The sequence below is a fragment of the Dipodomys spectabilis genome, unplaced genomic scaffold (assembly GCF_019054845.1).
Source record: "Dipodomys spectabilis isolate Male_0828 unplaced genomic scaffold, ASM1905484v1 ptg000185l, whole genome shotgun sequence".
NCBI classification, from domain to species: Eukaryota; Metazoa; Chordata; class Mammalia; order Rodentia; family Heteromyidae; genus Dipodomys; species Dipodomys spectabilis.
In genome coordinates, this window is record NW_024870862.1 from 2,780,101 (window position 1) to 2,795,486 (window position 15,386).

At 41.6% G+C, this 15,386-nt stretch overlaps 1 pseudogene; it reads right to left on the reverse strand.

Moving 5' to 3' along the window:
- Window positions 1-9,530: 9,530 nt before the first annotated feature.
- On the reverse strand, window positions 9,531-9,600 carry LOC122121172 (annotated as a pseudogene).
- Window positions 9,601-15,386: the final 5,786 nt, after the last annotated feature.

The following is a 15,386-nucleotide window of genomic DNA, read 5'->3' on the forward strand; positions in this document are numbered from 1 at the left end:
AGGTGACCTCTTTTAACACATTTTAATAAATGAACTACATTTCACATTTCAAAAGCAGCTTTATGAAACCATAGTTCTACACCTCATCCAGAAAAGTAGATACATACCAGTACATTAGATTGTACTTTAAAATACATATTAGATTGTACTTAAAATTGTATTTTAAAAGATTTTCCTGCTCTTTGATGGGATTTATATATTTGCCATATGTCTCTAGTGTGGGCCTCAACTCAGTTTCCAACTCACTCAAGAAGGCATCTTTTTTGTCCATTTAAGAATCCATCATCCAAGTGAAACAAGGACAAAGTGCTAGCCCTCTCTAGTCTTTTCTCTTCTGATGCATTAGAATGTTCAATCAAATGTTATATTTGAAGCCATCTAATAGTTAGTAAATAAGTTATGAACTTTGTCATTTCTTAACCGTCTTCCAAAATTGTCTTTTTCCCCCTTACATTTGAAAGGTCTCCTTTTACTATAGTTCTTTGATTTTCCTTAGGAGTAATTACTCCACATTGACAGTGCAGATAGAAAAACTTAAAATTTATTCAAATAACAGATGTACATCTCATTGAATTCCTCTCATGTATTCACATTAAAAATACAGGCATAGAGCTGGGAATATGGTTTCCTGGTTGCCTAGCATGCATGATACCCTGTACTACAGTAACAGAAAAAGCCAGAAGTGGTCCTGTGGCTCAAGTGGTAGAATGCTTGCCTTGAGCAAAACCAGATCAGAGACAGTGCCCAGACGCTGAGTTCAAGCCCCAGGATGGGCAAAAAATATATAATAAATAAAAATACATGCTTTTTCTTTATTCTCATTAATATTTCCTAACTAAACTTTGTAGCCTAACAAAAATAAGTACTATCAGGTCTGAAAATAAAAGTCCTGTTTGTACATCACAAACATACAATTACATAATTACCTTTAATATAAAATGTGTTTGAGTGTCAACTATTGTGTAAGAGATTTAAGTTCATTTTGATATGGCTTTAATATCCTATAATATCTATAAATATTTAAATCTAATTTATATCACTTAATGATATTTTCATAGAGGATTATACTTCTACTGTAGAAACAAATCAGGTCAACAAAATTAGAAGGGATGTTCGAAATCAGGGGGAGTATGTCACTAAGTATGTTAACAAGTTGAGCCAGGCACTGGTGGCTCGCACCTGTAACCCGAGCTACTCAGAAGGTTAAGATCTGAGGATCATGGTTCAAAGATACCCTAAATAAATGAGAAATCCATGAGGCTCTTATCTCCAATTGACCATCAGAAAAACTGAAATTAACACTGAGGTTCAAAGTGGTAGAGTGCTAGGCTTGAGCAAAAGATCTCAGGGACAAAATCCAGGCCCTGAGTTCAAGCATCACAACCAAAGAAAAATTAAGAAGTTGAAGCTGGGCACTGGTGGCTCATTCCTGTAGTCCTAGCTACTTGTAAGGCTGGGATCTGAGGATCACAGTTCGAAGCCAACCTGGGCATAAAAGTTACATTATCTCCAAGAAAACCAGAAGTGGAGCTGTGGCTTCAAGTGGTAGAGCAGTAACTGTGAACAAAAAGAAAAAGCTAAGAGAGAGCCAGGCCTTGGGTTCAAGCTCTAGAACTAGCACCTAAATAAATATAGTTAACAAACTGAAAAATTAAAAGATTTGCTTTAGATTTTCTATTTGTAACACATTAGCGTCTGAGTTTTACTATTATAGTATCTCCATTCAACTACAGAATTACTTCAGTGCTTATTCTACCTTCTTTCTGCTACCCCATTTTTAACTATATCAATTAAACTTGCTTTATAGTAAAGTCACTTCCATCATTTCTGTATGTAAATTGAAAAGTGTTAAATAGAATTGGCTACTTATTAGGATAATTACAAATATCCTTAAAACATTGAATTCTCCCTCTAAATTTCCAAAGACCAAAGCTAATAGTGACAGACATTTTCCCCCAGAAATTAGTTGTAAGAGGTCAAGACTGCAATTGAATCCACCTGGCTTTTCCATGCTGGAACAGCAGCTTGAAGTAGGTGATGCAAGCCTTGCATTTCACCAGCCCTTTCCAATTAAAGGCTGGCATAAGGATTTTGATCAATGACCTAAACACAAGCCTAGAGAAGGAAAAGAATACAGTAAAGTTTCCAGCAAGAGTTCTCATAAAATAGTTGCATTTTGGCTCAAAGTGTTTCCTAGGCTCTGAAAGCTGAGGAAAGCAAGCTGAAACAGCCTCTGATGGTTCAAGAATATACTGAGCAAAGGGCCTCTCGAAGGTTTCTGTACAGATTTGGACAGTGGTTACATTAAAACTTCCATTTCCATTGGGCAAGCTTCTGATTTCCACATTCTGGAGGATTAATGTTTCCAGTGTATGTCAAAAAGCATATTCCGAAGTGCTCGACATTTCTCTATTCTAAGCATTCATTCAAACTCCAGACTAAATTTAAAATGTTTGAGTATAGAAAAGCACAGACCTTCATAACAGGGCAAACAGGAATTTGTGTAGATCTCTAACGCTCATTATAGATAATTTTACTACAGTAACTACATAAATGGAAATTAATGAGGTGCTTGCTGTTATTATGCACTTGAAAAAGAACTACAATGATATTCTAACTATAAAATTAACTCAAGATTTTTAAATATAGATCTCAAAAGCCAGATTGCCTAGACTCTAAATGGACAGATAAATTGGTAAGTGCACTGGATTACAATGTCAAGCAGTAAGTAGACTGGATCCCAGTTTTATATCACTTAAGTTTTGAAAAAAGAAACAGCACTATGCATTTATGTAATTAAATTTGTGCATATAAATTCACATTGCTGACAGCAGGAAAAATAAAGGGTCTTCATCCAATGTCATACATGTTTAAAAATTCCAACTCAGGGTAGGACTGAAGTTCATTGGTAAAGTCCTCTGGATTGGCTTGCTTGGGGCCCATGTTTGATCCACTATATGATAAGAAAATACATGACAAAAATATAATTTTAAATTATAAAACAGTGAAAAATCAGCTTATTAGCAGTACTAGCTGCAGTGTCACACTCTTCTAAAAGACACAACATTTTCATTTGTTTAAAAAAATGAAGCTAGACATGAAGACATGATGGCACACACTTCTAATCTCAGCTATGTAGGAAGCAGAGGGAGACATCTATGTATGAAAAATAATAATGCCATCAGTTCCAACTATTACAGCCAAAAATACATAGATGAGTAAATAAATGGAGAAGCCTTGCCTCGTTTAACTTTGTATTTGTCTAATTTGAGAAAAAGTAAGCTCAAAAGTTTATTATCTCATTTGTTTTAATAAGGTCATACACTTACTGATATATGGAATAACATTTGGTTTTCAGCATCTTTATTTTACTGACTTCTGATTCTCAAGTAGCAAATCGACTTTACACAGATAAAGGCAGAGTCGTGATTTGCACAAGTAAAGGTGCCAGTTCTTAAAATTTTCTGATAGGGATGGAACTCACACTTTGTGTGTGTGTCTGCACACACACACATGTTTGTGTGTGCGCTCAGGCCTGAGCTCTGTCTCTCAAGACTTCAGGCTCAGGGTTGGCACTCCACCATTGAACCACAGCCCCACTGAGGTTAACTGGCTGTAGGAGTCTCCTGGACTTTACTGCCAGGCTGGATTCGAACCTAGATTCCATCTCAGCCTCCAGAGGACCTAGGAGAAGAGGCATGAGTCTCTGCTTCCCAGAAGCATTGCACAAGTATTGACCAAGCCAGGAACAGGCCAAATAAGCTCTGCTAATGATGACAACTACACATCTAGCATCACTACTCATAACAGTGACAACTACACACCTAACCTCAATATTCAGAACAGTCAGAACAGAGAGAACTGTACACCTAACCTCACTACTATGAACAATGACAACTACATACCTAACCTCAGTACTCCGAACATTCACAACCACATATCTAACCTCAACACTCAGAACAGTCAGAGCAGTGACAACACACCTAATCTCAATACTCAGAGCAGTGAGAACAGTGACAACTGCACATCTCACATCAATACTCAGAACAGTGACAAATACACACTTAACCTCAACACTCACAACAGTGAGAACCACACACCTAATATCAGTACTCAGAATGGTGACAACTACATATCTAACCTCAGTACTCAGAACGGTGATAACTACACACCTAACCTCAACACTCACAACAGTGACAGCCACACACCTAACCTCAGAACTCAGAACGGTGACAACTACATATCTAACCTCAGTACTCAGAACAGTGATAATTACACACCTAACCTCAATACTCAGAATAGTGACAACAGCACAACTAACTTCAGTACTCAGAACAGTGACAACCACACACCTAACCTCAGTACTCAGAACAATGACAACTGCACATCTAACCTCAACATTCAGAACAGTGATAACCACACACCTTACCTCAATACTCAGAATAGTGACAACCACACACCTAACCTTAGTACTCAGAATAGTGACAACTACACATCTAGCCACAGTACTCAGAAAAGTGACAACTGCACACCTAACTTCAATATTCAGGACAGTGCCAACACACACCTAATCTAAATACTCAGAAAAGTGACAATTGCACATCTAACCTCAGTACTCAGAACAGTGACTACATACCTAAGCTCAATACTCAGAACAGTGACAAGTACACACCTAACCTCAGTACTCAGAACAGTGACAACTACACACCTAAGATCAGTACTCAGAAAAGTGAAAACTGCACACCTAACCTCAATACTCAGAACATTGACAACCACACTGCTAACTTCAATACTCAGAACACGCAACAGCACACCATACCTCAACATTCAGAAGAGTGACAACTACATACCTAACCTCAGTACTAAGAACAGTGACAAATACAAACCTAACTTCAATACTCAGAACAGTGACAACTACACACCTAACCTCAACACTCATAAAAGTAACAACCACACACCTAACCTCAATACTCAGAACAAGTACAACTACACACCTAACATGAATATTCAGAAGAGTCAGAATAGTGGCAAATGCACACCTAACCTCATTACTAAGAACTGCGACAACCACTCACATAACCTCAATACTCAGAACAGTGACAGCTACACACCTAACCTCAGTACTAAGAACAATGCCAACTATACACTGAACCACAACATTCAGAACAGTGATAAATGCACACCTAAAATCAATACTCAAAACAGTGACAACCACATACCTAACATCAGTACTCAGAATAGTGACAACTTCCACATAACCTCAGTACTCAGAACAGTGACAACTGCACACCTAACCACAATACTCCTAACACTGACACCAAACACCTAACTTCAACACTCAGAACAGTGACAACTTCACATCTAACCTCAATATTCAGAACAGTGACAAAGACACAACTAACCTCAACACTCAGAACAGTGACAACTACACATCTAGCCTCAGTACTCAGAACAGTGACAACTACACACCTAATGTCAACACTGAGAACAGTCTGAACAGTGACAACTGCACACCTAACCTCCGTACTCAGGATAGTGACAACTATACACTTAACCTCAACACTAACAACAGCAACAACTACACATCAAACCTCAGTACTCACAACAGTGACAACTGGACACCTCACCTCAACACTCAGAACCCTGACAAACACATATCTAACCTTAATATTCCTAACATTGGCAACCACACACCTAACTTCAACACTCAGAGCAGTGACAACTACACATCTAACCTCAGTAATCACAACAGTGATAACCACAGACCTAATCTCAACACTCAGAACAGTCTGAAAAATGAGTACTGCACACCTCACCTCACTACTCAAAACAGTGACAACTAACCTCAACACTCACAAAAGTGACAACTACACATGTAACCTCATGACAACAGCACACCACACTCAGCAATCAGGGAAGAAGGGGGAGGCAGGTGCAGACACCTTGGGCCAGGGCGGGTAAGGTGGAAGTGCTTTCTGAGGCGCCCTTCCCCTTCCTGCACCAGGCTGTGGTCTGATGAGGCAGGAGGCATCTAGAAGCTTGGAGGTGACAGGGTTAGGAATGCCGTTTTAGAGCAATCAGGGGTGATTCAGGACTGCAAGTGCTGCCAGGCCAGCGCCAGCTGGAAAACTGGAGAACTGCAGCCCTGCCCATGTCCTCTGCCTCCCGCTCCCTGCACCCTTCGTGTCCCCGGGCCCCACCCTCCACTTTTCCCCCCTTTCCAGGTCACCCCCTTCCCTTTTTGCCGGTCCCCTTCCACACTGTGCACTGGCTGGGATGGTGGTGGTGGCAGCACTAGCCTGCTCTGGACTTGTGCACAGGCCCCGTGACTCCCCAACTTTGCCCTACTCCAGGGCCACCTGAGGCGCATGAATGCTCTTGACCCTTGCAATGCCTCCAGGGCGCCCACCCTTGCTGTGCACAGTGGCACGGACTCACGTGGAGGGTACAGGCTGCTGGCCAGGAGGCCTTGAGCCCCACGCACCTCCTGTCCTACCTGCGTACCCAGCCGGGGCTGTCTGGCCATGGCACACCAGGCGTTGGGTTGCTCCTGAGCTCCTTCTGGGACTCCCTGCAGCTGCCGCCCATGCCCAGCCTGGGGACTGAGGCTCCGGCCTGGCCACACTCGGCCACCCCAGCAGCCAGGAGCCGTCACTACCACCTGGTCATGCATGCGGTGCTGCAGCTGCTGTTGTGGCACCAGAGCTTGGCCTAGCGCAAGAGATTGAATGAGTCCCACTCTTCCTCCAGCAGCTGGTGGAAGCAGTTGACCACGACCCAGCCAAAGTTCTCCTGCATTGCGGTGCAGATGGCAACCATAGGGCACCCCAGGGCGCCCTTATCCTGCCGAGGTTACTGCGGGCCCGCCATGGTCAGTCCAAGCAAGCAAGGCTCAGGAGAGCCTGTGATGAGGACCCAGGCTGCCTGCCTCTGCCCTCCCTGCCAGGCCCGTTCTAGTCCCTCCCTGGGCTGCCACTACCACTGCCCGCCCAACCGCAGTGAGATAGCCAATCAACACACAGAGACATGCCCATTTCCCAGCCTGCGTGCTAGAGAGCCCAATCACTTGCTGGGAGGCTGTTACATCATGGGACCTCTGTGACCCACCCCCGGCCTGTTTGTGAGAGGCGGGCCAGGGGCAGAGCCACCGCAGATGGGTGCACGTGACCTGGGCTGCAGACCCATTGGACGCAGCCATCCTGTAACCCCTTGGAGCTTTGGGTACGTTCTTGTCCGCTACACTTCTGTGAAGGTTACCCATTCACTTAGCCATTCAACAGTCCTGTACTTGGCATTTAGTGTGTGGTTGAGGAGACACCAGCTGCTTCTTGTTATGAACCTTAGATCTTATTCTGCATACTGAGAAAAAAGAAAGACAGAGTCCTCTTCTAATTCCCAGTGCAAGTGTCTAACCTGAAGACATGACTCCTAGTTCAAGGAAATGGCCATGAGGACGTGACTCCAAGAGCAAGGATCTGACCATGAGGATGTGACTCCCAGTGTAAGGGTCCGACCATGAGGACGTGACTCCTATTGCAAAAATGTGACCATGAGGATGTGACTCCCAGAGCAAGGATCTGGCCATGAGGACGTGACTTCTAGTGCAAGGATCTGACCCTAATGATGTGACTCTTAGTGCAAGGGTCTGACCATAAGGATGTGACTCCCAGTGCAAGGGTCTGACCATGAGGATGTGACTACCAGGGCAAGGGTATGGCCATGAGGATGTGACTACCAGGGCAAGGGTATGGCCATGAGGATGTGACTCCTAGTGCAAGGGTCTGACCATGAGGATGTGTGGGAAAGCTTTCCTTTGGAAATGAAGGTTAAGGTGAAAGGGAAAGGTGACAAGGGGCAGATGCAGATGTCTTGAGGAGGGATGGAGTGCAAACCTTATTAAGCTCAAAGGAAAGCAGTGTGATTGGGATGAAAATGATTGAACAAAGACCAAATTTTAGTCCTTATTCCAGGAACAGTGCCTTAAACACAACCAATTTATATTTGAAAGGTACACTCTAGTTGTGCTGTGAAAAACTAGACTGGAGTATCCAGGGAAGAACTGATGAGGTCACTTGGATTTAGGATGGTAGCAGTAGATATAAGTAAGGACTTGGACAGTATGGATGATAAAGCTGATGTGAAAATTCTTTTGCCGGCATGGGCATCTGAAATGGGAATGCTCATCACAACTAAATGCAACAATGGGAAGGGACCATGAGTTCCATCTTGGGCATGTTGAGGTTGGTGATTTGGATGGTTTTGTTTGTCATTTCAGAAATCCAGTTAAGGCCTGGACCTCAGAGATAGAGGGGTTTCCTACAGGAAATCTTGCCCACTCAACTGGTGGCTGCCCTTACAGCCATCACTTTCCCTCACATTTTGGATTTTGTTCAGGCATCAGGTGACTGTAGGACACAGGGGAAAAGGGCTCCTTCCAGCCTCAACCTTCATTAATCTTACATCATTCATTGTATTTCCATTCCTTTGCCAGCAACTGCTGAAGAATAGGTTGCCTTGAACATCTGGCAGAGCAGATTGGAGGGGAAAATTCAGGGTAATCTTTTCTTACACCTAAAAAGAAATTGAAGCTGAGTAAGCTGGTATGCCTAGCATCCTAACTACTGAGAAGACTGAGATGTCAGGATCATGGTTCAAAACCAGCCTGGGCAGACAAGTCTGGGAAAAACTCTTCTCTCTAACTAACCCTTTATTGCAACTATAAATAGGGAGAAAACCTACATCCTGAATTGTATCGAACTTCCAACTTAACTCACTTGGGAAACTCCCTACCTCCCTTCTTGTCACTAAATAAACTTAACAATAAAATATAGTGGAAAAAAGATTATATGGCCAGAAGGTATTTTTCGGTTTATTTGTTTGTTTGCTTTCTTGCTTGCTTTTTGTTGTTGTGGGGCTTGAATGCAGGGCCTGAGTGCTGCCCTGAGCTTTTTACCCTCAAGATTAGTTCTCTACCAGAATGAGCCATACTGGCACTCCTGGTTTCTGGTGGTTAATTGGAGATAAGAATCTCATAGACTTTCCTGCCCCAGCTGGCTTTGAACTGTGTTCTTCAGATCTCAGCCTTCTGAGTAAGATTACAGGAGTGAGCCGCTGCGTCCTGGTTGGATAAAAGGTTTTGATGCATGCAGTGATATAAGCTAACTTTGCAAACACTGTACTAACTAAAAGAAGGCAGAGATAAAAGGCCATTTATTGTATGATTCCACTGATATAAAATATCTGTAGAATAGGCAAATCTGTAGGGACAGAGTAAATTAGTGCTACCAGGAGTTAGGGGCAATATAATGTTGGAGAATTACTCCTTAATAGGTCTTCTTTAGGGGAAATAAAAATACTCCAGAAATCATGCAATAGTAACACAAAATTGTGAATTGCTAAATGTCACTGACTTACACATTTTCACATTGTGAAAAATAATAAGTATTTTTACCATAACTTAAGGAGAAAATGTACTTTGTACCCAGATCAAGATTTAAGCCCTGATCCTGCCATCCATTAACTCTGTGAGTTTGTGCAGGGGCCATGCTAATCTTCTCTGTATCATTCCAATTTTAGTATATGTGCTGCCGAAGCGAGCATACTCTTTGATTTTGGACACATATTTCTGGGCCTTTTTTTCTCATCTGTAAAATGGAGACATCACAGTCCCTACCTCCAAGGGCTACTTTGAATTTGGAATGAGATCATTTATATACAGTGATCAGCACAGTGCCATCACAGAATAAATCCTCATCAGAAGTATTATTATTATATGTTATTAGTGTCATTCATCATCAATCACATACTTTTCAGTCAGGCTTAATAGAGATAGAGTCATAAATTTTCTGAAGATTTGTTTTTGTTTCTGTTTTGGGGCTTGATCATAGAGCCTGAGCACTGTCCCTGGGCCTCTTTGTGCTCAAGGTTAGTGTTCTACCACTTGAGCCACAACTCCACTTCCAGTTTTTAGGGTCTAATTGGAGATAAGAATCTCACAGGGACTTTTCTGACCAGCCTACTTCAAATCTCGATCCTCAGATGTCAGCCTCCTGAGTAGTTAGTATTACAGGTGTGTGCCACCAGTGCCCAGATTCTGAAGATTTTTTTTTTTAATTGTGCTGGAACTGAGGCTTGAACTCAGGTCCTCTCATTCTTGCTTGGCATTATTTGTCAAGTTTTACATTCTACCACTCGATCTATACCTCTACTACTAGCTTTTTGCTGGTTGATTGGAGATAATAGCCTCACGATTCAAACCTTGTTCCTCAAATCTCAGCCTCCTAAGTAGGTAGAACCACAGGTGTGAACTACCAGTGCCAACAGAAGATTCTTTTCTTGGTCTGTTCTTTTTTGGTAGTTGGAATTGCACTAAGGATATTGTGCTTGCTAGACAATCACTTTGCCACTGAGCTACATACCAACCTGAAAATTCTTTCTTCAACAACATTAATACCTATGCAAGAGACCATACATTGTGAAGCACAGTGGTAAGCCAATGTTGTCTCTGGTACCTTTAAGCTGCCACTATACCACCATAAAACCATCCACTTAAGAGAAGAGGCTATTGTCTTCTCATTGGATTTCTGGATTCAGACCACTTCCCCATTTATTCCTATTCTCCTTCCAGCAAGGTTAGCATACAAGTTCTTAGGGCTTGTCCTATGAGCATTGCATCTTAATTTCCAAATCACAAAGGACCATAATAAATGTAAGTAAACCAATGCTATTTGTTTTAGGATTAAGAACAGCTTTAGGATTGCTGAAATGGAGATAAGTTGTCTCTTGCTGATATTATCTGGTCACATGTTTCTGAATTTACTGTAGACCTTATAATAAGAGGTCTCACATATTTTACTGATCATTTTTCTGCAAAGAGGTTACAATCTTAAATACATTCATGAAATACAATCAGACTGCATTAGCATGAGTTATTGAAAATACTGCTTGATGTGATTAATTTTGCAAACATCAAATAACTCAAGATGTGAAAATGATCTGTAGTAATGATAATAAGTAAATACACACATCCCCATAATGTAGAAAATATTTTTGTAATATTATATACATATCCCAGTGGTTATTACCACCAATGGATGTTACAGTGAAGCTAAACTGTACACAAAATGTAAAATGCTTTGAGTTTCAAGAGTTTCATTAAATATAATGTAAAATTGCCAAGTACCAGTGGCTCATGCCTATAGTCATAGCTATTCAAGAGGCTGAGATCTAAGGATTGTAGTTCAAAGCCAGCCCATGGCAGAAAGTCTCTGAGACTCTCATTTCCAATCAACCACCAAAAATGCCCCAAGGGGAACCATGGCTCAAGTCTTATGCTGAAAAGCTTAGGGACAGTGCCCAGGCCCTACATTCAACCCTGGGTGCCATAATCTTCAGATAGACTTAGAATTTAATTCAATTGAAAGTTCAACTCTCAGTAGTTACTCCTTTCGATTACATCTTGATGAAGCCAAGAAAGAGCATCTTCAGTGCCTTGAAAGTCACCTTTCATTCTGTAATTATTTATTGTCTGGATGAATAATTTCTTGTTTGTGTGTCTTTGCTCAAGGCAAATATTTTTTAATGTGTCAAAATTATATAAAGGGTTAGGTGCCTGTGACACATTCCTTTAATCCTAGTTACAAAGGAGGCTGAGATCTGAGGTTTAAGGTTCAAAGCTAGCCCATGCAGGAATGGCCATGAGATTCTTATCTCCAATTAACCACAAAAAGCCAAAAATGGTGTTATGGCTCAAGTGGTAGAGCACTAGTCTTGAGTACAAAAGCTCAGAGACAGCACCCAGATCCTGAGTTGAAGCACAAGACAGGCAAAAAGAACATAAAAAAATCAACAAATTAATATATGACAAAGAAGATATATCACAAGATCAAGTGGATGTGATACTGTTTATTTTTACTGGTTATTGCAGCTGAATCTTATACAGTGCCTACTAAGTGCCAGTTGTCTTTGTGACCTGCTTGTGTAATCCATATATCTCCTTAATGACATGCATGCCTTCATTTCCCCATGTTCTGTGGCATGAGTGTTCTAAGAGGAAGAGCTAGGGCTGTCAGTCCAGGGAGAGTGTCCTGAGTCTGCTCTCCTAACCTGGTGCTTTAGTGATAAGCATTGAGCTAAAAGTTGGGGTTTTAGTAGGGCAATCTCTTCTTAAAGACCTATTTACAGTAATAGTGGGAACCAGTGGTCAACCTGTAATCCTAGCTACTTAGGAGACTGAGATCTGAGGATTGCAGTTTGAAGGCAGCTTGTGCAGACAAGTCCATGAATCTCTTATCTCCAATTAACCATAAAAAAAAAAAACAGAAAAATAAGTATGATTCAAGTGTTAGAATACCACCTTGAAAAAAAAAGTTAAAGCCCCACAACCAACCAAAAATTAAAAATAAAAATGAAGGAGGAAGAGGAGGAGGAGGAGGAAGAGGAGAAGGGGCTAGATCAGGAGGAGGAAGAGGAGAAGAAGGAGAAGGAGGAAGAAGGACTATGTAAGCAAGGAACAAACAATGTTGTTAGCTGGAGGTACTGGTTTTCAGAAACACCTTCGAAGCAGACTTCTGTATAGATACATAATTCTATCAGTAATCCAAATTATATAAAGGAGCTAGTGGGGACAGACAAGATACTTAGATCCTCCAAAATATTGTTTTGATATCTGAAAACTATACAGCTCCATGATAAAGCTGGGTTGTCTAAGATGCTGAAATATGGCTGCCATTCTACTTCTTTTTCAAATTTGAGTTCAGAAGTAAGCTAATGCCTTTCTCCTCCAAGGATGATTTGTTGACCAGCAGAACTTCAGGCCTACCTTAGAGCTGTTAAATATGAATTTATACTTTATAACATCCCTAAAAATTCCTGTGCTCTGTAAAACTTGAGAAGCTTTGAGCTAGAGTGAAAAAACAAAGTCAGCATTTGGATCTGTCAGTACCATCTTTTGGAAGCCCAATCATCATGTATTGCTGAGGTATTTGCATTGGTCATTTTTGTGTAGTTATATCCAAATACTTCGCAGGAACAAAGGAAGGAATTGTCTGTTTTGGCTCATGGTACTAGAGCTGTTAGTTCATCATGGTTAGGATGGGATAGAGAAGAGCAGCCCACATCACGAAGGCCAGGAAGCAGAGAAAGGAGAGGGAACTGGAGACCCTGTATAACCTTCAACCCCGCCCCCCTTAACCTACTTCCTTCAGACAGTCCACCCTCCCAAAGTTTCCATACTCTCACAAAATAGCAGCATTAGTTGGGCAGTATGTCTTGAAAATATGAGCTGCTGGGGGATATTTCATTTTAAGGGTATAACATTCTGCCCCTGGACCTTCAGGATCATGTTCCTTTCAAAAGGCAAAATCTTAAGACTCTCCAAAGTCTTAAAAGTTCCAACAATGGTCAAGAGTCTAAATGTAAAGCCTTTTTTTATGAGACTCAGGGAACTTTAGACTCCTGTAAAAAAAAAAAAAAAGAAAAGAAAAAGTAACATCATATATACTTCTTCTGGGTTCTGGTGCTCACATCTGTAATACTAGCTAGTCAGAAGGCTGAGATCTGATGCTGCTTGTGATTCAAAGGGAGCCTGGGCAGGAAACTCAGTGAGACTCTTTTCTTCAATTAACCACTAAAAAGCCAGAAGCAGAGATGACTCAAGTGGTAGAATGCTAATCTTGAGCATAAAAGCTCAGGGATAGTATCCAGTCCTTGAGTTAAGCCCCGGGACCATTACACACACACACACACACGCACACACACACACACACAGAGAGAGAGAGAGAGAGAGAGAGAGAGAGAGACAGACAGACAGACAGACAGACAGACAGACAGACAGACAGACAGACAGACGGACGGAGAGAAGAATTTTTTGTTGTTTTTGGGCAATGGATGGATCTGAAGTGAAGCAACCAGGCTCAGAAAGATAAGGAGCTCATGTCGCCTCTCATATGTAAATCTTTTTAAGCTTTTTTTTTGTTGCCAGTACAGGGTCTAGAATTCAGGGTGCTGTCCCTTATTTTTTTCACTGAAGTATAGCCCTCTACCACTTGAGATACAGCTCCATTCCTAGCTTTTGGGTGGTTTATTGGAGATAAAATATCACAGATTTTCTTGCCTGACTGGCTTTGAACTACAATCAGTCCTCAGTCTCCCAAGTGACTAGAATTATGGGCATGAGCCACTAGTGCATAGAACACATGTGGATCTTATATCTAAAACAAACATACTGGTCATACAAAACTGACTAAAGTATGGTATAAGCTAGCATGACATATATCTAGAGCATAAACATATATATAAATATATGTGTGTGGGTGTGGGTGTGGGTGTGTGTATGCCATACCAAACTGACTAATGTATGGTATAGGCTGGAGTGAGATTCCATGGCATAACCCCATCAAAAAGCTAATAGTTTAACAAAAATGAGTATCAGGAAACTGAAATGTGTCTTGACTAGAGCATGTGGATGCTAATGGTAGGGGAAGTGAATAGAGAGAAGAATGGTGGGAGGATGTACATATCAGTCTCAATATATGTATGTGAACATGGAACTTGGAAACTAAAAGATATAGGTGGGTTTTGGATAGTTGGAGGAAATGAAACTGATGGAGGGAGAATGCTTGTACAAGATACGCTGTGCACATAAATGGACTCGTTAAATCAAAACTCTTCTGTAAAAACTATTTGAAGGTAACAATAACACACATGGTAAAATTGGTCAAAATGCATCCAGCGTCACAAAAGGCCCTGTGGATATCATAAAAGGTACAAGGAGAAGATGCCCAACACTGGTGATTAGGGAAAAGTGGATCAAAATCGATTTCAAATTTATTAAAGTGACAAAAATGATAAGGACTAATTGTGCTAGATTCTAAGAGGTGATGTGCTTAGAGTGTCCCGGAGGTTTACAGAGCAGAGGCTTGGTCCCCAAATGGTGGTGCGGGGAGGTGGTATACACCTCTAGTTCCCAAGTGTATGCCAACAGAAGAAGGTAGGGACAGACACACCTATGTTCATAAAACATTGTTCACCATAGTCAAAGAAGCCAGAAGCAACCTAAGGACTTCTTGGCGGGTGATTGTACACAGAGAATACCACATGAATGTGCAGTGGAGTATTTCCACACCATGGGCTGTACATGGAGAATATGACATGTGCACACAGTGGAGTATTGACACATAGTGGGCTGTACACAGAGAAAATGTGCATGCAGTAGAGTACTGGTCCTGGAAAGTAAAAGGCTGACTGTTGGACGTAGCATGGCTGTTCCTGAGACCTGCTGGCCCTGCGCCCCTCCTCATCAATTTCCTGGGAACCCTGTCCCCTTGTCCCGGCTGCCTGAGACCCCGGCCCAGCCCTCAGCCCCTCATTACAGCTGTCCAGTGACC